Here is a 24,711-nt window from a genome sequence, read left to right on the forward strand (position 1 = left end):
GAATTGCAACCCACAATTGAAATTATTTTCTGGAGGGCCTGGGGAACAAAGGATAAACTTCTTCTACAATGATATTAACCAATAGGTATAGTATATAGACATTAATAATGTTGTTAGTATTTTTTGTTTCTTAAATTAAGTTTGCTTTTGACTAACATAGAGGGTTTTGGCTATAATATAACTAAGTACTAGTCAATACTGGAAGGGGGAGGCTTCAGCCCCCCCCCCCCCCCCCCCATCCGCCCCTGCATGGTTACCACATATGATACAACTTGTCAAATCTATTCTACTCTCATGTGCATGGTATACAACTTACATCTTTTAAGCTGGTTACTTTTCTGTTACTCTGTAAATAGCAAAATTTGGCTGGGAGTTACCCAGTTACATGGTTACCACATATGATGCTACTTGTCAAATCCTTTCTACACTCACATCCATGGTATACAACTTGCATCTTTTAAGCTGGTTACTTTTCTGTTACTATGTAAATGGTGAAATTTGGCTGGAGGTTACCCAGTTACATGGTTACCACATATGATGCTACTTGTCAAATCCATTCTACCATCTCGTGCATAGTATACAACTTGCATCTTTTGAGCTGGTTACTTTTCTGTTACTCTGTAAATGGTGAAATTTGGCTTGAGGTTACCCAGTTACATGGTTACCACATATGATGCTACTTGTCAAATCCATTCTACACTCACATGCATGGTATACAACTTGTATCTTTTAAGCTGGTTACTTTTCTGTTACTCTGTAAATGGTGAAATTTGGCTGGAGGTTACCCAGTTACATGGTTACCACATATGAAGCTACTTGTCAAATCCATTCTACCGTCACGTGCATGGTATACAACTTGTATCTTTATTTCAGCTGGTTACTTTTCTGTTACTCTGTAAATGGTGAAATTTGGCTGACCCTCACATGCATGGTATACAACTTGTATCTTTATTTCAGCTGGTTACTTTTCTGTTACTCTGTAAATGGTGAAATTTGGCTGGGAATTACACAGTTACATGGTTACCACATATGATGCTACTTGTCAAATCCATTCTACCCTCACGTACATTGTATACAACTTGCATCTTTTAAGCTGGTTACTTTTCTGTTACTCTGTAAATGGTGAAATTTGGCTTGAGGTTACCCAGTTACATGATTACCACATATGATGCTACTTGTCAAATCCATTCTACCCTCACGTGCATTGTATACAACTTGCATATTTTAAGCAGGTTTCTTTTCTGTTACTCTGTAAATGATGAAATTTGGCTGGGAGTTACCCAGTTACATGGTTACCACATATGATGCTACTTGTCAAATCCTTTCTACACTCACATGCATGGTATACAACTTACATCTTTATTTCAGCTGGTTACTTTTCTGTTACTCTAGAAATAATGAAATTTGGCTGAGAGTTACCCAGTTACATGGTTACCACATATGAAGCTACTTGTCAAATCCATTCTACCATCTCGTGCATAGTATACAACTTGCATCTTTTAAGCTGGTTACTTTTCTGTTACTCTGTAAATGGTGAAATTTGGCTTGAGGTTACCCAGTTACATGGTTACCACATATGATGCTACTTGTCAAATCCATTCTACACTCACATGCATGTTATACAACTTGCATCTTTTAAGCTGGTTACTTTTCTGTTACTCTGTAAATGGTGAAATTTGGCTTGAGGTTACCCAGTTACATGGTTACCTCATATGATGCTACTTGTCAAATCCATTCTACCATCTCATGCATAGTATACAACTTGCATCTTTTAAGCTGGTTACTTTTCTGTTACTCTGTAAATGGTGAAATTTGGCTGGGAGTTACCCAGTTACATGGTTACCACATATGATGCTACTTGTCAAATCCTTTCTACACTCACATCCATGGTATACAACTTGCATCTTTTAAGCTGGTTACTTTTCTGTTACTATGTAAATGGTGAAATTTGGCTGGAGGTTACCCAGTTACATGGTTACCACATATGATGCTACTTGTCAAATCCGTTCTACCATCTCGTGCATAGTATACAACTTGCATCTTTATTTTGGCTAGTTAAATTTCTGTTACTCTGTAAATGGTGAAATTTGGCTGGAGGTTACCCAGTTACATGGTTACCACATATGATGCTACTTGTCAAATCCATTCTACCATCTCGTGCATAGTATACAACTTGCATCTTTTAAGCTGGTTACTTTTCTGTTACTCTGTAAATGGTGAAATTTGGCTGGGAGTTACCCAGTTACATGGTTACCACATATGATGCTACTTGTCAAATCCTTTCTACACTCACATCCATGGTATACAACTTGCATCTTTTAAGCTGGTTACTTTTCTGTTACTATGTAAATGGTGAAATTTGGCTGGAGGTTACCCAGTTACATGGTTACCACATATGATGCTACTTGTCAAATCCATTCTACCATCTCGTGCATAGTATACAACTTGCATCTTTTGAGCTGGTTACTTTTCTGTTACTCTGTAAATGGTGAAATTTGGCTTGAGGTTACCCAGTTACATGGTTACCACATATGATGCTACTTGTCAAATCCATTCTACACTCACATGCATGGTATACAACTTGTATCTTTTAAGCTGGTTACTTTTCTGTTACTCTGTAAATGGTGAAATTTGGCTGGAGGTTACCCAGTTACATGGTTACCACATATGATGCTACTTGTCAAATCCATTCTACCGTCACGTGCATGGTATACAACTTGTATCTTTATTTCAGCTGGTTACTTTTCTGTTACTCTGTAAATGATGAAATTTGGCTGAGAATTACCCAGTTACATGGTTACCTCATATGATGCTACTTGTCAAATCCATTCTACCCTCAAGTACATTGTATACAACATGCATCTTTTAAGCTGGTTACTTTTCTGTTACTCTGTAAATGGTGAAATTTGGCTGGAGGTTACCCAGTTACATGGTTACCACATATGATGCTACTTGTCAAATCCATTCTACCTTCACGTGCATGGTATACAACTTGTATCTTTTCAGCTGGTTACTTTTCTGTTACTCTGTAAATGGTGAAATTTGGCTGGAGGTTACCCAGTTACATGGTTACCACATATGATGCTACTTGCCAAATCCATTCTACCATCTCGTGCATAGTATACAACTTGCATCTTTTGAGCTGGTTACTTTTCTGTTACTCTGTAAATGGTGAAATTTGGCTGGAGGTTACCCAGTTACATGGTTACCACATATGATGCTACTTGTCAAATCCATTCTACCATCTCGTGCATAGTATACAACTTGCATCTTTTAAGCTGGTTACTTTCTGTTACTCTGTAAATGGTGAAATTTGGCTTGAGGTTACCCAGTTACATGGTTACCACATATGATGCTACTTGTCAAATCCTTTCTACACTCACATCCATGGTATACAACTTGCATCTTTTAAGCTGGTTACTTTTCTGTTACTATGTAAATGGTGAAATTTGGCTGGAGGTTACCCAGTTACATGGTTACCACATATGATGCTACTTGTCAAATCCGTTCTACCATCTCGTGCATAGTATACAACTTGCATCTTTATTTTGGCTAGTTAAATTTCTGTTACTCTGTAAATGGTGAAATTTGGCTGGAGGTTACCCAGTTACATGGTTACCACATATGATGCTACTTGTCAAATCCATTCTACCATCTCGTGCATAGTATACAACTTGCATCTTTTAAGCTGGTTACTTTTCTGTTACTCTGTAAATGGTGAAATTTGGCTGGGAGTTACCCAGTTACATGGTTACCACATATGATGCTACTTGTCAAATCCTTTCTACACTCACATCCATGGTATACAACTTGCATCTTTTAAGCTGGTTACTTTTCTGTTACTATGTAAATGGTGAAATTTGGCTGGAGGTTACCCAGTTACATGGTTACCACATATGATGCTACTTGTCAAATCCATTCTACCATCTCGTGCATAGTATACAACTTGCATCTTTTGAGCTGGTTACTTTTCTGTTACTCTGTAAATGGTGAAATTTGGCTTGAGGTTACCCAGTTACATGGTTACCACATATGATGCTACTTGTCAAATCCATTCTACACTCACATGCATGGTATACAACTTGTATCTTTTAAGCTGGTTACTTTTCTGTTACTCTGTAAATGGTGAAATTTGGCTTGAGGTTACCCAGTTACATGGTTACCACATATGATGCTACTTGTCAAATCCATTCTACCGTCACGTGCATGGTATACAACTTGTATCTTTATTTCAGCTGGTTACTTTTCTGTTACTCTGTAAATGATGAAATTTGGCTGAGAATTACCCAGTTACATGGTTACCTCATATGATGCTACTTGTCAAATCCATTCTACCCTCAAGTACATTGTATACAACATGCATCTTTTAAGCTGGTTACTTTTCTGTTACTCTGTAAATGGTGAAATTTGGCTGGAGGTTACCCAGTTACATGGTTACCACATATGATGCTACTTGTCAAATCCATTCTACCTTCACGTGCATGGTATACAACTTGTATCTTTTCAGCTGGTTACTTTTCTGTTACTCTGTAAATGGTGAAATTTGGCTGGAGGTTACCCAGTTACATGGTTACCACATATGATGCTACTTGCCAAATCCATTCTACCATCTCGTGCATAGTATACAACTTGCATCTTTTGAGCTGGTTACTTTTCTGTTACTCTGTAAATGGTGAAATTTGGCTGGAGGTTACCCAGTTACATGGTTACCACATATGATGCTACTTGTCAAATCCATTCTACCATCTCGTGCATAGTATACAACTTGCATCTTTTAAGCTGGTTACTTTCTGTTACTCTGTAAATGGTGAAATTTGGCTTGAGGTTACCCAGTTACATGGTTACCACATATGATGCTACTTGTCAAATCCATTCTACCTTCACGTGCATGGTATACAACTTGTATCTTTTCAGCTGGTTACTTTTCTGTTACTCTGTAAATGGTGAAATTTGGCTGGAGGTTACCCAGTTACATGGTTACCACATATGATGCTACTTGTCAAATCCATTCTACCTTCACGTGCATGGTATACAACTTGTATCTTTTCAGCTGGTTACTTTTCTGTTACTCTGTAAATGGTGAAATTTGGCTGGAGGTTACCCAGTTACATGGTTACCACATATGATGCTACTTGTCAAATCCATTCTACCATCTCGTGCATAGTATACAACTTGCATCTTTTAAGCTGGTTACTTTTCTGTTACTCTGTAAATGGTGAAATTTGGCTTGAGGTTACCCAGTTACATGGTTACCACATATGATGCTACTTGTCAAATCCATTCTACCCTCACGTGCATGGTATACAACATGTATCTTTATTTCAGCTGGTTACCTTTCTGTTACTCTGTAAATGGTGAAATTTGGCTGGAAGTTACCCAGTTACATGGTTACCACATATGATGCTACTTGTCAAATCCATTCTACCCTCACGTGCATGATATACAACATGTATCTTTATTTCAGCTGGTTACTTTTCTGTTACTCTGTAAATGGTGAAATTTGGCTGGAAGTTACCCAGTTACATGGTTACCACATATGATGCTACTTGTCAAATCCATTCTACTCTCACGTTCATGGTATACAACTTGTATCTTTATTTTGGCTAGTTAATTTTCTGTTACTCTGTAAATGCTGAAATTTGTTTGGTAGTTACCCAGTTACCACATATCATACTACACGTACTTGTCAAATCCATTTTACTCTCATCACTATACAACTTACATCTTGATTTAGGCTGGTTACTAGTTACATACTGAAATGGCTGTTAGTTACCCAGTTTGATGGTTTCCATTTGTCATTCCGCTTTTTAAATCCATTCTGCTCAAATGTTAGCTTCTTTGTTAGTTATCTAAATACAATCTCCACTAGGTTTTTCATTCATGATTTTGCTTGTCGTTCCCAGACTCATGTTTAGAATTACAATTTGGAGTACTGGCTAGTCAGCAATTTGCTGTTGGAGCCCAGGGGCACAGTGTAGCTAGCTACTGCGCTTTATAACATTTTGTTACTTTGTTACCTTTGTTACTATGTAACCCTTCCCAAAACTCAACATCACCCTCTCCACGTATCAAGCCATATCTACACGTGAGTGCCTATTTCATGCACTGGATTGCTCTATGCGTTTACTGGGCGAGATAGCCGTATTGTTAGGTGTTTATAAGCTTCGTATCCTTGCTGTTGGAGACTGTCTCACTGATGTATCAACCATTCTGGTATTTGTTTTCAAAAATCGCGTCATTTTGGCCGAATTTCAGCATATAGCTGGCTCAGCCAGATGGCTAACAAGCTTCAATTATAACCATACTCCGCATGCAGGTACTTTACCTAGTACTGGTCATTGCTGACCCACGGCGCAGTTGCTGCTCTGCTTGTCCTGTGCTCCAGAGGAAGAAACATTTTGTCTGTCGTCAAAAAGCTGCACAGATCGTGCTGCCACCAGAAACTGACCAATAAAATCAAACCACCAATACTTTGAGTTGATGATAGACTACTTGAACAATGTTGAGAGTGAATATCGTGGCATACGAAGAACCCTACGAACCGCTGCAGCAAAAAATCACGTGATTTTAAGACATTTGTATCGTTTTCTACCAGAAGAAAGTGACAAACTTGGCTGCCACACTGGTGTTATTCAAGTTACACTTAGCCTAATACATGACAATAATTAGGTAGTTGATTGGAGGATATCGATTTTTCGCGTTGCGGACCCTAAAATTAATATGCTGAGTATTATAATGAAAATTTGTCTTAGCATAATTATATGATCACTAATAATACAAATACTTATAAACCCACCTTATAAACATCTTTCCAAGGTATTGTCAATGGATTTATGCTAAAGTTTATGCAACAAGGACCCGGATCAGCATTGGAGGTGTACAAGATCGAGATACTCTAATAGAGCAGTCAGCTAACTACTCTAATAGAACATTCACTGGAAGCATATAGTTGGTTCTGTTATGGAATTTTTCCAAATCTGCCTGCACCTATGCATACAATGAAGTGCATTGGTTTGTTTAAAGGGTCTACTTGTGTAGTTAATATGTATGGCAATACTTAATTCAGGTACACAATTTCCATTGAAAATGCTCTCAGATTCAATCTTGTATTGTTCAAATTTCAAAATTTTCCACTTTCAACATTATTATTCTAACATGCACCTATTCAGTGTTGTGCACTTGTGAGAGGGGTGCATCATGTACTTGGTTGTCTGTACCTACCCAAACTTTTCCATTAGCAAAATGCTTCAGAGAGCCATACCTATAATCTAAAGGCAGTATATATAATATCTACAGGCAGAAAATATTATGAATTTTACGTGGAAATGTCTCCAAATTGCAGTATTTTAGCATCTATTTTTCAAAATTTTCCTGGGGGGCATGCCCCCAGACCCCCCTAGTTCCAGCATGCTTTGCACACCTCTATCCAAGAGATTAGTACCTTGAGTTAGCCCCCCCTTTTATAAATCCTAGATCCGCCCCTGTAACTACCTCGAAATGGAACAGTTTAAATTATCGTCGAAACATGTTAAGACTCCAAATGATGTACAAAGTTATTCATCATATTGTGGACCTTACTCTACCAGAATGTATCACTTTTAATAGAGGAATTACCCGGGGTCATGAGTACAAACTTACCCTGCCATTCACTAGAATCGACACATAAATTCACAGGGGCGTAGCTAGCCAGACGGTGGTGGGGGGGCAGGCACCCCCCACAAAACACTCGACATTGTTCACAATTGCACAAAAGGCTAATGACCCAATGATGGGCTAGCCAACATACGGTGTTGTATTATTACAGCTTATGTAACTAGCTACATAACTACTTCATTACTGATTGCTACCAGTTATCACTTATCAATGGAAATATTTTCGTCGAACATCATCGCACGTGCCACAACTGTACTCCAACAAATTCGTCCACAATCATTGTGTCAGTTACCCTACGTCAGCCACAGTCTGTGCTGCAGTCCTAGCACACTGGCATAGTATGACGAGCTCACTGGCTTCAGCCGGCGAAATTCAAACGCCATGTATTGGCACGAAATCCCAACTCTATACCTTTCCTGTTAGCAGAATTTGTAAACTTGTGACGGATCATCTGACTGACTGACAAAGTGAAAAAAATTAAACTGGCATGCCACTACACTGTACGAAGATCCAGTGTGATAACTCGGCTCGGGAAAATAAAGTTGGTCAATTTAACACTTTATCACCTCGTAGGTTTGTAGCATCATTATATATCACTCGTCACTTCTGAGTTGCGACTCTTGCGAAGTCACTTTGAGCGGGTCATCTGTCTAGATTCAAAAAATGTACTATCACGTGAGTATTGTAGGGATAGAATTGTGTCTAATATTTTCGTTCGGTGAAGACATAGTGTCTACACGGGGGAACCCCTGGGGATTCGAGCATACCTTATTTTTAGCGCATCATTTTATTAATTGCTTGTAACGGGCAAGAAATCATCGTATTATTATCACCATTCACAAACGCGTTGAATGTTGTGTGCACTCGTATATAGTAGCGCACAAACAGTAATTTGGGATGCTGGGAAGCTTGTGACGGAAGTTTTAAAAAACGTCACTTAGTGACGGGGGGCAAATGCCTCCCCTTGCCCCCCCTTGGCTACGCCACTGTAAATTCAGCTTCTTTCCTTCCACTGCTATACTATGGAACAACTTGCAACCAGAGACTGTTGAAGCTTCATCTATCACCGTGTTTAACAACCTTCTTATAAATGAACTGTAAAATTGTAAATAGTTAACTGTAGCTATATATTTTGATTTATATATTGCATTTATACTCACTGTGCGAGGTCTTGCAATAATAATAATAATAATATTTTCCGCGATTTGAATTTCGATCACGTGAGTGCTTATTTATTATTATTATTATTACAGTCAGCCCTGCTGGTGTGCTCAGATTTGCCCAAATACATGCAACACAATTACAGTAATGATTGTAGTCCAGTTCTAAAAATGTCAGCATCTACAACTTCAATAAGATCTACTGGTAAGGCCATACCTATTGGATCTTATGTTGCGCAGGCCCGACCTCTGCAGCTCACAAGACAGTGTTACCCCGACCATATGATGAACAGCCATTGAGAGGTGATCATGCCATTTACAATAAATTACTTGAACTGTTGAACGGCAGAAACTTAGGATGGAGTCCAGATATTGTCGAAACCACTGGTATAAAGTTTTTGAAGGCCCTTACAGATTGCTTGTGGATGCTGGATCCACATCATGATCAATTTTCCTCACGAGCTTGCATAATCCCAGAAGTTTTTTCTGGGTTTACAGGATTCAATAATTGGGCAAAGAAAAGACATAAAAAGCCACAACTTTTGCAAGAAGTGCTTGAAAAACACATTTCCTCACTCTCTGATTATTTAATGCATCCATGGCTTTCAACATCGAAATGGCAGAGTTTTCGGTCCTCTGTTGAAAAGCTTGTTGAATCCCTACACAAATATAAAACTTACCTTAAAAGCCATAGTGAGAATGTGAAGGAAACACATGAGAGGGTTACTCCCAAACCAGTGGAGGAGTCCTTTAGTGTTACGCCGATATCAGCTTCACCTAATCCAACCAGAAAAGAGTATGTTAAGATTGAAGAAACTTTGAATGCTAAAGAAAAATATGACCCAGTCTTTTTAAATGATTTTGCCCCAGATGACAGATATACACGTCGTCATTGGATTGATGCACTATCATTGCGGTTTCCGGTGATGCTGTACAAATTTGCTCATGGATCACAGATAGGTACACTCTCTTTTGTTTGGAAAATTCAACAGGATGCTAATGATGCCGATAAAACAAGCCACCTTGTTGCCAGACTTACCCGCGACCAACCTAAGTATTCTTCCAGGGCCATCAGGAAAGATTTTCTGGATAAATATAATCATTTGTCTAAAACACCAAAGTATGTGTTGCGTAATATTTATAAATCCTTGGTAGGAGATGCTTCTTCCAGCAATTGTGTGGTTGAGAAGGAGATAGATGAGCGTGTTTCTAAAGCACTGATTGATCTTGATGATCCAAATATTGTCTTAGATTTACGAGAAATGAATGGAAATCCTAAATCCAATGCATTTGAAGCCTTCTGGAATGAGATGAGTGAATATTTGGAAGAAACCACAACAGCTATTGATGAAAGACGACAAGGTGATGTTATGCACATGCTTCTTGCCATATCCATCCGCCATCTACGGGATATTATAACTGAGCGTCTACAGAAGAAACATACAGATAATATGCCAGCAGTTCCTTCAATTGAATGGATAAGATTGCAATTCTGGCCATCTAATCCCTACAGTAGTGCAGCACTACGTTACACTGGGCAGTTTAAGGTAAAGCACGGCGTACAGGTACGGGAGTTAAGAAAAGATCATCCTGATGCCAGATATGTGGGGAATATTTTAAAGTATGTGGAAGGCTTCTCAGTTCAACACAAATCCCTTGTTCGAATGATATCTGTGGATGATAAGGCTATCATACCTGTAGGAGAGCCAAGTTGCCCTGTGTCAACAGGTGTTAGGGGGCATAACAGGTCACTGATTCCTGTAGATGGACCACAGAATTGTGCCCTTGACCATGACTTTCATGTGCATGGTATTGTCCCATCAGTGTCCTTTATAGTTGACATACCCATATCTGCAAAAGATTCTTTCTTTCAGGGAAAGGCATGTGTCACTCTCAAGGACAAAGTTTCCCAACCCTCTAGTGCACTAAGGCACACATCTGAACTAAGGCATGTTTTAGAAAAGGAGGATTATAAGCCTATTTTAGTCACTGTTAGTGATGGTGGTCCTGATCATAGAATCACTTTTCCATCTGTGAAGCTAAGTCTTATTGCCTTGTTTCGTGCACTTGATTTGGATATGCTAATCTCTGTACGTACTTGTCCCTATCAGAGCTGAACAAATCTTGCAGAAAGAGTAATGTCTACTCTTAATTTGGCTTTGCAGCATGTGGCATTAGCTAGAAGGTCTATGGAACCAGACCTAGAGGAAATAATAAAAGGTAAGAACACTCTTGGTGAAGTGCGCAAGATTTTAGTTGAGAATCCTGGCTTAGAAGATGCGCTAAGAGATTTGATGCAAGGTCCAATTATGACTCTAGCTGACCGGTTCAAGGCAATGAAAATTAAGGAGCAGGGTGTTGGTGTTGCTTTTGCAGCAAGTGAAGATGAAATCAAACATGCATTAAATTTTATACAGTTTTTAGAATCATCCTAGATAGTGAAAAGAAAATGACCTCCAAAATAATGAAAGAGTCTGTGCCTCTTCAGGATTTCATTACAGGGCACTGCAACATGTCTAACTATGTTTTTCAAATTAAAAAATGTCAAAACAATAGTTGCCTCTACTGTGCCCATCACCCAGTGCACATGACAGCTGAAGAATTTGAAGCACTTAGTTACTTGCCTCTACCTCAGCTTGATTCTCATAAGGATTCGTATCTTCCATTTGACAAAGTTTATGGGCAGCTACCATCAGACAAAGATCAACCTTCAAAGGGATCTTACAGCTTCCAGGAAGCGAAAGAACTTGATGCCAAAAGAAAGTCCCTTTTTACTAACAGCAAAGTTCGTAGAACTATTATATGCCGAGAATGCTTCAAGCCTAGGTGTATTTATGCTGCACGAAAGCTGACCAAAGAAGAATGTACACTTCTAGAAGAGATTGATTACTCAAAGCTGTATCTGTGGTTCTGAATTATTTCCGCCAACTTCATGCCGCTATGACTTGATAGTTACACGTGCAGCTCTGATATGCAGTGATTTCATTGAAGTACAATATTACAGTGCAACGCTCGTATCGTTTCCTCTAATCTGTTACTTTTGTGGCTTACCAGATGGACTGGTCAATGATGATTCCATCAAAGAGTTACGCAAGCAATATGCTGTTGTACGGCCAATCTGTTTTTTGTGTAGATCTAGTGGCAAAAGGCCTGCCACTAGACAACCTAATAATATAAAGAAGCAAAAGAAAAACTAAAACCATACGTATAGTTACATAGGTTCATTTTTGGTAACAAATGCTTTCGCATTTGTATTGATGTACCATGCTTTATGTAGTTTGAATTTTAAAGTTTAGTAGCCATGTACTGTGATACTTTTTATGTTTACATTAAATAATAGTATTGAAAAAACTATCATTATCATTATCAAATCGACCTACCTACCCATATTTTTCAAGGTTTCGCCCGTGCAACATAAGATCCAATAGGTATGGCCTAAAGAGTTCCAATCATCAATTGTTTTTGAAAAATAACTATTTTGGTGTGCTGTGGTAGATACATGTGGTAAGATGTAGTGCAGTGGATGGTACTGTCTCGTGGATCGTGATGTTGGTAGGTAGTATGGAGGAATTGTAAGTGATATCTGTATTTCATGCAATGGATTGCTCTATGCGTTTACTGGACGAAATAGCTGTATTGTTAGGTGTTTATAAGCTTCACATCCTTGCTGTTGGAGACTGTCTCACTGATGTATCAACGATTCTGGTATTTGTTTGCAAAAATCGCATCGTTTTTGCCGAATTTCAGCATAGGTCTATAGATGGCTCAGCCAGATGGCTAACAAGCTTCAATTATAACCATACTCCGCATGCAGGTACTTTACGTAGTAACGGTCATTGCTGACCCACGGTGCAGTTGCTGCTCTGCTTGTCCTGTGCTCCAGAGCAAGAAACATTTTGTCTGTCGCCAAAAAGCTGCACATATCGTGCTGCCACCGGAAACTGACCAATATAATCAAACCACCAATACTTTGAGTTGATTATATACTACTTGAACAATGTTGAGAGTGAATATCATGGCATACGAACAACCCTACGAACCGCTGCAACGAAAAATTACATGATTTTAAGACATTTGTATAGTTTTCTATCAGAAGAGAGTGACAAACTTGGCTGCCACGCTGATGTTATTCAAGTTACACTTAGCCTAATACATGACAATAGTTAGGTAGTTGATTGGAGGATATCGATTTTTTGCATTGCGGATCCTACCTTAGTAATAGCGCCACAAAATTATTGGTGCCACACCTGAGCAACCATAGCGAAGAAGCTCCGAGGGGTCCTTCACATCCAGAAATGTCATCAATGACTATGGAAATTTGGCAATTTCTATTAGAAATATAGAAATTTTTGTTGGAAATTCAGAAATATGTAACTGAAATTTTAAATATATAAATCCGTACGATTAAATTTTTTATAATGTTAGCATCGAATTTTGATTATTTCATTAGTGTAAGTTATACTGCATGCATTTATATGTGTATATACACAAGGCGAGATGCAAGGAAGAGGGGGTCACTGTCAATAGAAGACGCGTACGTATAGTGACATCTAGATTATAAGCGCACTAACCGTAATTTGCTTCGGAATTTTGTTATATACTTCCGAGCTAATTCGATTCCTACAGTGCAAGGCCAAAGTGTAAGTCATTTTGGTGTGACCGTGGATTACTGACGAAAGTTTTTGTGAGAGGTCACATGCATTGGCACCCTCACCTCAACCGCGATAGGTTTACCAGACCGCTTGAAATGCTCAGCTCAGCTTGAACCCATGCTGAAGCCACAGCTCATCTCATACTTTTTTTTTTTTTTGAAGATATAAAGAAAATAAGATTAGAACATACAAATAAACAGTTAAACAATTAAATCAAAAACTGAGTCTCTGATTGCACCAAGGCCACAGGAGCACTTTTGATATAACGACCTTGTGAAGATCATGCTCCTCTAATGCATTGGATTGCTGAACGCAGTAAACAAAATGACAATCTACATCTAATCCATCCTAGTACTGTGGCATAAGGGTCATTCCATTTGTCAGACAATAAACTCGCCAATCGCTTGTAAAAAACACTGGCTTCATGGCCAATTCCCCCGGAAGCAGAGAACACTAGAGGGGTAAAAGAACTGTGTTCCACTTCACGGATTCGCAACTCATAAGCTCTCTTCTTTGTTATTTCGTGTTTCCTGTAACATGACTGAAGGGTGGTTCCACTGTTGGATGGTGCAAGTGGGTTAAAAACTCTGACGTCCGTATAACATTTTTCATAACGACCACCCCAAAATCCATTCATGGCAATGTCCAAGCGTGCGCCATCCTGAGTGTTGGCTGTCTTCTGTTGAAATCTTTCATCACTTAGAGGCTACAGATGAGGCTCAACCTCCACATCATGGCACACTTCAGATAACAATTCAGCTGTGATATCCCTCACTTCGTTGTGGCGTATTGAAGGGAATCCACCCTTTGGACAAGATAGGGCATGATCAACAGAAAAGTTGGTACCACACGCACAGTGGGAAGGTGTAAGAGAGGGCATCCAGCCATACCTCAAAGCAAGGGCATCTTGAAAGGCAGTCTTGTGTAGGGAGAAACCATGTTCCTGCACAGGTAGGGTAGTAAGCCAGCTAGAAGCACCCTTTTCCTGTGCTAAAGTAACAGCCCTCTGAAGAGTGGGAGTAAGCTTAGAGAACAGTTCCTTAGAAAGAGTGGACAAATTGATAGTCTTGGATTGTTTAATTTCAAGCTTACGGGAGTACAGACTACAACAGGTATCGGCAGTATAGCCAAAATTCTGTGATAAAATGAGTGATCGTAAGGGTGCTGTGACATACATTGAAGCAGAAAACTCAATAGATGATAAAGAATCAGGTGCAACAATGCCTAGACCACCAAATCTAGTTGGAAGGGCAAAGAGTGAACGTTGAAGAGCACCAGGAGGGTCAAGGGCAGTCAAGGCTGGAATAAACTTTGTCAATAAGGCTTTCTCGAGTGACTGGATACTAGAAGATGTATCAGGGACTGTACGTGTTACATACAGCCAACGGCTAAATAGTCCATGAGTAAAACATGTATAAGCAGCATGAGGTTGGGAGATAGCGATGGAGGAGAGTGTATTAAATTCAGAAACCCACTGGCTAATCTTATCAAAAGTAAATCTTTCCACATACTCAGAGGTGCCAACTGGGGCACCAAGGTGAGGCCTACCATCAGATGTAACATTTACAGCTGTGTCATGAAACAATTCCTTACCAACAGAGCAAAACTGAGTCTTAGTAACAAGCCATGTCTTCTTTGCATTAGGGAAGTAACCAAAGCTAGGGCCCAGTGAGGAAACTTGGTCCCACCACATACGAAGAGCAGAAATTTTACCACAGGCAGCATCATCATCTGCATACCACACCTGAGTGACAGGTACAGTGAGTTTCTGAATTAAAGGTACAGTGGCTAGAGCATAAAATGGCATTGCAAGTCGGTCACCTTGAGTTGTCCCTTCCTCAGGGTAGAGAACATCACCATCAACAAAGAGGCAAGCAGGGTGTCGGTAAGTATTTATTAGAATGGTGGAAAATGATGGACAGAGACGCTGGATGTTGTACAAAGCCACGGCTCTATTAAGAGAGTTGAAAGCATTAGTAGCGTCAATTAGTAGCATACCCTCAGTATCATCATCATTAAAAGCTTCCCTCATAGCATGAACAGCGGCTTCCCCTCCTGATGGTTGTCCTGCACACAGTTGCAAAGAGCCCGCAGCAAACTGAACATCTTCATCAATCGCACACAAAACTGCTTTAGCAATAATACGTCTAACTGTTTCACCAATGCCAATAGGTCGGACACTGGTCTCTTGTCTAAAGCTATCAGCCGACAAGCCATCAGGGGGGAAATTATCACAGGATCAACAAACATGGTATACAAATGACGGGCTAATAAAGCGATGGAAGAACAAAGTTCATCCGAAGCAGAGCGGAAGGAGGAACACAGTCTTCGCCAACTGTGAGCATCAATTCCAGAAGGTCCGGCAGCACCTGAAGTTTGTAGGGCAGCAGCTTTTATAGCTGGACCATCCAATGCATCAAAGATAACAGGATGCACAGGATTTGTAGTAACACTGTCAGGTAGTAAAGCTTCATAATGTAATGGGGCAGCAGCAGGATGTTTTGACTTGAGAAAATCATATACTTTACCAGATCCAGGTATGGTATCATCTAAACGCAGAACTCCTCCTCTCCCAGGTTCAGAGGCTAACAGCTGCATAGCAGCTGCAGTCTTACCTGAGAACATCAATTTAGCAAAGATTTAAGATTTAAGATTAGGTACTGGGCAGTCAGCTCAGCTGGTTTGCCCAGGGGGTGAAAACCCCAAATGGTACAATCAAATACATACATACATACATACATGCAATTTGATAATTAATTACAGTAGTGAAGGTTAAGTACATAAATAAATTCATCCAAATTTCTTGATTCTATTATCTTAATTGGCAACTCATTCCAGTCTTTAACAGTTCTAGGATAATAACTATATTTATAGGTGTTGAGGGTTGCTTGTGGCAGAATGAAATGATTGGGGTGATGTTGCCTGGTACAAAATTGAGTTCTTTGATAATGTGAGGGGATGGAGATCGGTAGTGTATTATTAATTATTTTATAGAATAGTGTTAATCTTGATGACTGATGGCGTTGTTGTAATGTAGGTATACTAAGAGAGGACAACAATGACGTAACACTATTTCTGGAGTAATCTGATAAAATCCATCGAACAGCTCTTCTTTGCATCTTTTCTAACTTATAAATGTCAGTGTTATAATACGGATCCCAAACTGGGGCGGCATATTCCATAATTGGTCGAACCAATGTTAAATACACTGTTCTTTTAGTATCAGATGGCAGTTGTTTAGGTTTCGTTTAATAAAATTAGCACTTTGGTTGCTCTGTTACTTACTGTTTGTATATGTGATGACCATGACATAGTGTTATTAATCGCTACACCTAAGTATGTATGGCACTTCTTTATATCGACATTATGACCTGATAAGGTATACGTATATTGTATGGGGTTCAGGGAACAAGTACACCTCAGCACAGCACATTTCTCAACATTTATTTTCATTTGCCATTTGTGAGCAAAGGACTGTGATAATGAATTATTACTAGAAGCACGATTGCTGGTCTTAAGACGATTTTGAATAGCTCTGCCTTCTAGAATCAGCTCATTCAGATTGCCATCACTCCACAAAAGCATCCGTCGTTCAAGACAAGATATGTGGTCTTTTGATTTTGAAGTACGTATTAGCTTCTGAGTCACTAAGGTGCAAAATGTGAAAGCAGCCTTCAAAGCAATGGACTCCAAACTGGATCCTTCCCCAGCTGAACGAAAGAGTCTGGCCAGCTCCAGCACAAATTTCTTACCAACGTTTCCAGAAGGTATTTTAAAACTGTTGTTTCTCCAGTGAACAACTTCACTATAACTTGCTTCAAGCGAATGACAGAAATGTCTGAGTCAACAGATCCCCAGTTAAATACAGGAATAGATGAAGGCTCAAAGTCCAGTAGGGAACAGCGTTGGTCTTGAGTAGAACTATCAATGTTATCAGATATTGAAATAGGTAGCGAAGAAACGTCAGTCGACTTGATATCAATAGCATTATTTAAGTCCGCTGGTACTGACGATTGAGTTGTATCGGCTAAAGCACTAGCAGTAGAAGGTGGAAAGTTGGGCTGAGAGTTTGCGCCAGCTTGCAATTGAACACTTGGAGGGTACGGCACACCAATAAACCGGCAACGTTTACCCGAGCAATCCACGAAAGAGTCCAAGTTTCGGGAGAGGGGTTGATCTTGATAGCGGATGGTATTCTTCCAGTTTTTAGCAGAGGCTTTACCAGCTTCGCGCTGAAACTCACAGCTAGGGTGTCAGGGTTCGAGAGCCAAACTTGATGCAACGGCTAGACCCACAAGATAAGTCTCTGGTAAGCAACTTCGCTTGCAAAGTTCCACAGACTATATCCACCGTCATGGCCGAGTTCGAGGTAGCTTCTGTAGCCATGAAGGTTACCGTGAAGAAGAGTTTCTTGGAGCTACGAACATCAATTTTGGGTATCTCTCCCTTACGTATTATTATTATACTGGGCAGGCTGATTGTGCCCAGGGGACTCTGCAGCTGACCTGGATAAGGTGCACACTGTCTTTCTCTCTGCTGCCCTCTGCGTACTACTTGTGGTAGCAGGTTCATCTGCTGATATCTCTCCATGTGGGTTAGCTTTCATGGGCACAGGAACTATACCGAGTCCAGCCTGTCGCTATACTTTTTCTAGCAGTTGTCTAGCACATACCAACACAGCGCATATGCTGCACCAGTAATGAAACGCGTATCAGCACATAAGGCCCCTATTTGGTGATTATTAGTTTCTCATCCACCGCCCGCATCCTTCTTAAGCTACCGCATGGTAAGCCATTATTTACTCTGCGCATGCTCAGAAGAACACGTGATACCAAACTGTTATAATTTTTGTTGATGAACGCTACAATGCGCTATATATCACCAGGAGAACTGTTGTTTTCCTTAGCAAATTGCTGCAGTGTCAGTTGCAATCATGCTCTATCGACTTCGTCAAAGCAGGCTTTCAGTTGACTGTCGAAAAACAGTTGGCTATCACGAAAAGTAGAATCAGCTGGTAAAGGAAATGTTTGTAGTAAGAAAGAAAGACAATTTGGACAAAGTCTGTACATCAGTGTGTTAATATTATAAAATAATGGCATAATGGTAATACCCTCCCGCCCTCATCATAATAATTAGAAAGGCTGGATGAGAAACTAATAATCACCGAATAGGGGCCTAAGGTTTGGTGCATTATAACTCGTGTCCAACATCATGTCCAGTCCAAATGGTACATGTACTTATAGTTTCACTCTCACATTATCCCATGCGTGCAGATGTAACACAGCATGCGGTTACATAATGCCACCTCTGTGTGATACAGTTATTAGTGCAAACATATAGTGTTTGCATGGAATCAGGTATGTTGTGTGACACATATCATTATACTCCAATACATTAGTTACAAAGGTGCAGCTCCATTTGATGAACAGCAAGCCCCAGAAAAGTTATATTCATTTTCATCTTGCCTGGCTGTAACCACATGTCTTCCTAAAGACCATTCATGGTACCCCCATGAGCAACTATTGCACCTGACCTATGCATGGAGTCCACACGTGAATAAACAATTCGTTTACATAACTAGACCTCACCAATCAATTCTATCATCATCCAAACTAATCATTCCACAAGAATGACAATAGTCATCCAATGATTCTAAATAAACAAACATTATCTGTTAATGCGCATGACACATCATAACTCATTGGCACAACAGACAATGAAAAGAAATTCACCAATTCACCCATAGAACAACCAGCTAATTGTCATCTATATAATTTATTGACATTCTCATACGCAATGAATGCAGAATCAGTGTTGGTTCTATAAGGTACAGATAAAGTGGATATTGTTACAACTATTAGCTAATATGCTAGCTAGTACCACAGTCATAACTATAGCCATGACCACTTCATTATACTATCATGATACAGTTTTGTATCGAACAATTTTTTGATGGTGATACGTGATACACAAAATGTACTGTATCACAGAACACTAGTTGCTATGCCTATGTGGATCATGAAGGTTTGATCTTTCTTGCCAAAAGTATCAGCTAAAATTCAGCCTGACTTGCATGTCCTTCACAATTAACAGCTTGGCATTATTACAGAATTGGGAACCAAACTACTTCTTCAGTATAGAATATTGCTATAATATAATTAACTACTCATCTCCACAACCACGTCCAGAGTCTTATGACTAGTGGCTATTAATTTTTTGTGATGCTTGAGAATATGATAGCATACATAATTCACTATACTTCCATACCTCAGTGAGTGTTTTCTTGTTGCCCACATGTCCATTTTCAGTTGAATGCACATGCTCTAATAAGTCATCAACTGTTGTAACTAAACAATGGTGGCCAAAGACAGTTTTGTCGTTCTCATTCTGTAGCTAATTACAGACTTTGTGAAGGGCAGGCACAAACATGATGGATTTTTACCCTATGTTTGGCAAGCAAGCATAGAACATCTTCCTACTTCAGGTCTGGGTAGTTTAACAAAACAAACTTCTTTGTCATATAACCCACTGCAGAATTTGAAAAGGTTGGGAAATCCGGCCGGCTTCTGTTAACTTCTGCGTCTTCTCCTCCGTTACTGTTTTGCTTTTGGATTTGTGATTGGGATCAAGATATTTTCCTCTACAGAACTTTTCAGTATCTCTCTGTCGTGACCTCTTTAGACACTGTATCTCCAACTAGAAACTCCGAGAGAAACTCACACCTCGCATGCACTGCACGAGGAAATCTCGTGATCTAACACTGAGAACGACAGTAGGTCAACAACCGATACAATCGTATTGTCGCCCTTGCCATGTCAGCCAAGCCGGACAACTGCGCAATTTATAAATTGTTGCGCATTATATGAATTCACAAAATGCGTAGCGTAATTTATAAACTGCGCAAATTCATAGATTGCGCCTAACATAGCCATTGGGATTGCGAACCTAATAAAATATACTAATTTTAGCGGAATTCCGCATATCTACCGACATGGTAAGTTCAAAAACGTACGAGAAACCCACTAAACGTTGGCTTAGGAACATGGTGTCTGTTTATATAGGCCTACAGAAAATAATATATATATAACTAGAACAAAGCTATTCCAAACTAAGTTACTCACATGGCACTTTCTCGAAGCGGCTTTCCTTAACTTTTGTCTTTAAACTGAATGGCCCGCTCGAGGGTAACAACTCTTCGTACAATTCCCTCGAATTACTGAAGTATTATTCATATACACAATGTTCCAGGCCGTTTTTTTGTTTAGACTAATTTGTTTAAGGTGAATTCCCATAGTCTTGGTAACGGGTGAATCCCACAATACATTACGCATTGGGCAAAATGACGAACCGGTGTCACAGTGATATATGTTTCCCCGGGTAACGTGTTTCCCGCACACACATCCCTAGGGATCCGTGTTTCCCCGCACACATATCACTAGGGATCCGTGTTTTCCACCAAAAGCTGTCAGTGATATGTGTTTCCCGGCCGTAGCGATTTTTTTATATCTCACCACACACATATCCCTAGGGATTCGTGTTTCCCCGCACATATATCACCAGGGATCCGTGTTTCCCACTAAGATATAGCCATCGTGCAGTTACTCCAAGGTCCTATGGCTAGTTGCAAACACTGAGTACGCGATCCAACCATTCAGTAGATATATAGCTATCTAGCTAATAGACACCCATACATATTACGTACATGTATATAGCTATATAGTTAGCTAACTAGCTATATAGCTACTATATAAGCATTATACTAGCTAGCTATACTGTGACAGTCAATTTAGAAGAGACACTGTGTACTGCATGTATATGAGCCAGTGAAGAAAAATAAAATAATGTTTATTGTATTAGTTTCTCTTCAGACATTAGCTTAAGCCACCCTGACTACTGTGACTGGGTATGTATAAAGTAAATATATATTATGCAGCTTGATCTTTTGCAAATCTTTTCTACAGATAAAATGTGACCAATGCAAATGTTGGACACACGCGCATTGTGCAAACACCACCATTGCTGAAGCAAAGAAGAGCACATTTCTCTGTTTAGAATGCTACCAGACTAAGCATAATATTGAGCAATTTGTACATTGATTAGTTATACATAACTGAAATCGCATGATTTACTCTATATAGCTAGAGATAAGACTTTTATTGTATACATGTACTTGTAGCTACTGTTTTATTAAACTGGTGTTATAGCTACATAGTCAAATCACAGTACAGTTTAGCAGTTCTAGTTGAATGCCAGTGAATGGCTTGATTCCCACCATCAACATGTATAATTATAGTATTAGTAGTATAGGTAGGTGCAATGGCTAGCTATGATTATTAAAAGTGCATGCGCGCCTATGGTAACACTACGTACGTTGCACATGACTTTAAAGGGGAAACATATTACCCGGGGAAACACATATCACTGTGACTTGTAGGTCACTAGCGAGTTAGTGATATGTGTGCGGGGAAACACGGATCCCTAGGGATATGTGTGCGGGAAACACGTTACCCAGGGAAACATATATCACTGTGATACCGGATTCAGAAACAGTGCTGGGCCCACGTATCCGCTGCAGCTACAGTCTTGAAAATAAGGTGGAGTATTCCTAAGAGGTATGTGTACAATTAGCAGACTGTTTTTTGTTGGTATCACTACGTAATGTTGTGGGCGCTTCGAAAATGCACGAAAATCACTGTGTTTTTACACCATTTTACGCATTTTACGTACTTTTGGGGGGGTGTCCCTTTCAATATTAATGTTTGATTATTAACCAAATAAATTCAATATGGTACGTTGCAGTCCAATTAGTAATAGTTTTCTGTACTTGAAGGGCCTAACTATTACTTAGAAACACCTTTGTTATTACAGTGTAGCCCAAAGAATAGGGATTTAACATAAATCAATGCTTGAATGTACTTATTTTAACACTTTATAACCATACCTGCTAGTTACAGCTTGACTACATTGTTCTTGGCTGAGATATGACCATTCAAAAATCTTCATCTGATATTAGCCCAAAAAAGTCACATACTAAGTGGCCGTTTTATGTCTGGTTAGACTCACTGATAACAACTGTAAGTACACCAAGTAATCCAGAATATGAATTATGTTTGCCTCCAGTTAGGGTTGTGAGACCTGGTCTTATCAGACTTGTCTTAGTTCTACATGGATTGTCAGTGTCAGACTCGGTCTCAATTTTACAAGTTTGTTACAAACTGTAAGTACAATGATTGTTCAGTATACGCATTACATTTACCATCTTTAATAGAGTTGTGGGACCTAGCCACTGTTCTATATGGTAATACTAGGTTTCCAGACAAGGTCTCGGTTTTATGAGATTCTTATTGTTACAAACTGTAAGTCCCGTCCAGAATACACATTATATTTACCATCTTTATTAGAACTGTGGGACAGTTCTACCAGATGAGTAACAGATTGCCACGGAGTTCTACACGGTGATGAACATGGTGATGATAACACAGGTAATTAGTAATGGAACTTGTGAATTGTATTTACTGTCTTACCTGCTGCAGTTGGATAAAGACTGATAAATGACGAAATTGATTTGATACTGTCATGACCAAGGAGACATTGATCTTACTAGCTGTACCTATTGTGGTTTTGACATATTTACAGAATTAAATTCATTACAAATATAATTATAGAAATTATTTAATTAAGGTAGATAGGAAAGTAAAAAGTACAGTAGTATAGTAGCCAATATATGGTTGAAATAGGCTTAGTATAGTCTGATAATACACCGCACTATACTAGTGATTTAATCTCTAATATATGACTGTCTTAAATGTAGTCTGGGATGTGCTGTCTGGCAAGTTTTTATTTAGTTGTACAATTTGTAGTACAGTGAACCCTTGGTTATCCAAACCCCTTTGTTCTCAGGCAATGATAAAAGTGTTCAGATAACTGAATTGTTTGGATAACTGAAGCCTATACATTTATATGCAGAGTTCTGTTGAAATACTCTAATAGAACATACACCGTATGCAAGGAAATTTCGACACAAGAAAAATTTGACGAATTCACACTTCATCAGATTTGACAAATTAAATGTTGATGAAAATCAAGAAATTGTAGATACAACTTGCACTTTTAAAGGTGCTTACAAGCATATGATGAAGTTAAATTTGACATAGTTAAACTGATTAATTTTGTCAAATTCATCAACTTTTCTTACGTCAAAATTTCCTTGTGTATGGTATTCAAAATACTCTAATAGAACAGTCATTTCCATAAACAAGGGTACAGAGGGTCTACTGTAGTGATGACAGTACCTAATAGTGAGTATGTGTAATGTGTATGAATATGTAACAACGTGTTTAGTATGTTGTATAGAATGTGTGGATATTTGCAGTTTGTATATGTGACCAAGAGTACATAATAAAAATATTTAAGATTTTTATTATGTACTCTTGATGTGACTGTGTGTACATGTGGCCATTGAGGTAACAAAATCTCAGAAGATTCTTCTTGTTTATTCTCACAAGATGTCAGGGAACATGTACATCAGATGGTGCAGATGTTACTGGATCATCTAACAATATCAATGTGTTACATTAAGTCATTAACTGTCATACAGCTGGAAATGTGATCATCATATCAAGAGAGTTAGTGACATAGCGCCATAGGCGATTCTAAGGGGGGACAGGGGGCCATGGCTCCCCCTGCTGAAAAATAACTTTTTAAAAATCTTGGGGAAAAGGTGCAGAATAGATTGCCATCATTATTTTTAGCATATTTCATGTTTATAGAATACATTTTAGGCAGTTTTCAAGCCTTCAAATTGCAAAATCCTGCAGCTTCTGGGAGTTGTGCCCGCAGATCCCCCTGAAATTCTACTTTATTTTACAGCCATACAACAATAGTCATGCTGTTCCAGAGGTAGTGGAGCAGGCCAAAGAGTGAGGAGGGCCAGGCCTGCTGTACGTTGAAGGCCAAAAAAAAATAAAGGTCACTACCTGCTGACAATAGCTGCTCCCCACCAATTATATCTCCTTATTTATAACTACACATATGTATCTAAGTAGCTTGCTACACTGCTTCTCTAACTGCTCTATTAGAGTATCCAGATCCTGGCTGTTCTATTACAGTATCTCAATCTTTTCTTACAAACAGTGTCCCATAAAAGTCCACCACCTATGTGCTGTTCCTACTTCCCCCCGCTGTACAGGTCAGGTCTAGAATCACCACTACATAGTGTTGATAGCTCCACATGTATGTATCTTTGT

At 39.2% G+C, this 24,711-nt stretch overlaps 1 long non-coding RNA gene across 1 annotated transcript; it reads left to right on the forward strand.

Annotated features, from left to right (window-relative positions):
* LOC136266789 (uncharacterized) lies at nt 1-23,109 on the forward strand. The gene is made up of 3 exons (XR_010706289.1): nt 1-85; nt 22,867-22,947; nt 22,999-23,109. It is a non-coding gene; the product is annotated as an uncharacterized lncRNA (long non-coding RNA).
* Nucleotides 23,110-24,711: the final 1,602 nt, after the last annotated feature.

This window comes from Dysidea avara, chromosome 9, assembly GCF_963678975.1.
Source record: "Dysidea avara chromosome 9, odDysAvar1.4, whole genome shotgun sequence".
Classification (NCBI taxonomy): Eukaryota; Metazoa; Porifera; class Demospongiae; order Dictyoceratida; family Dysideidae; genus Dysidea; species Dysidea avara.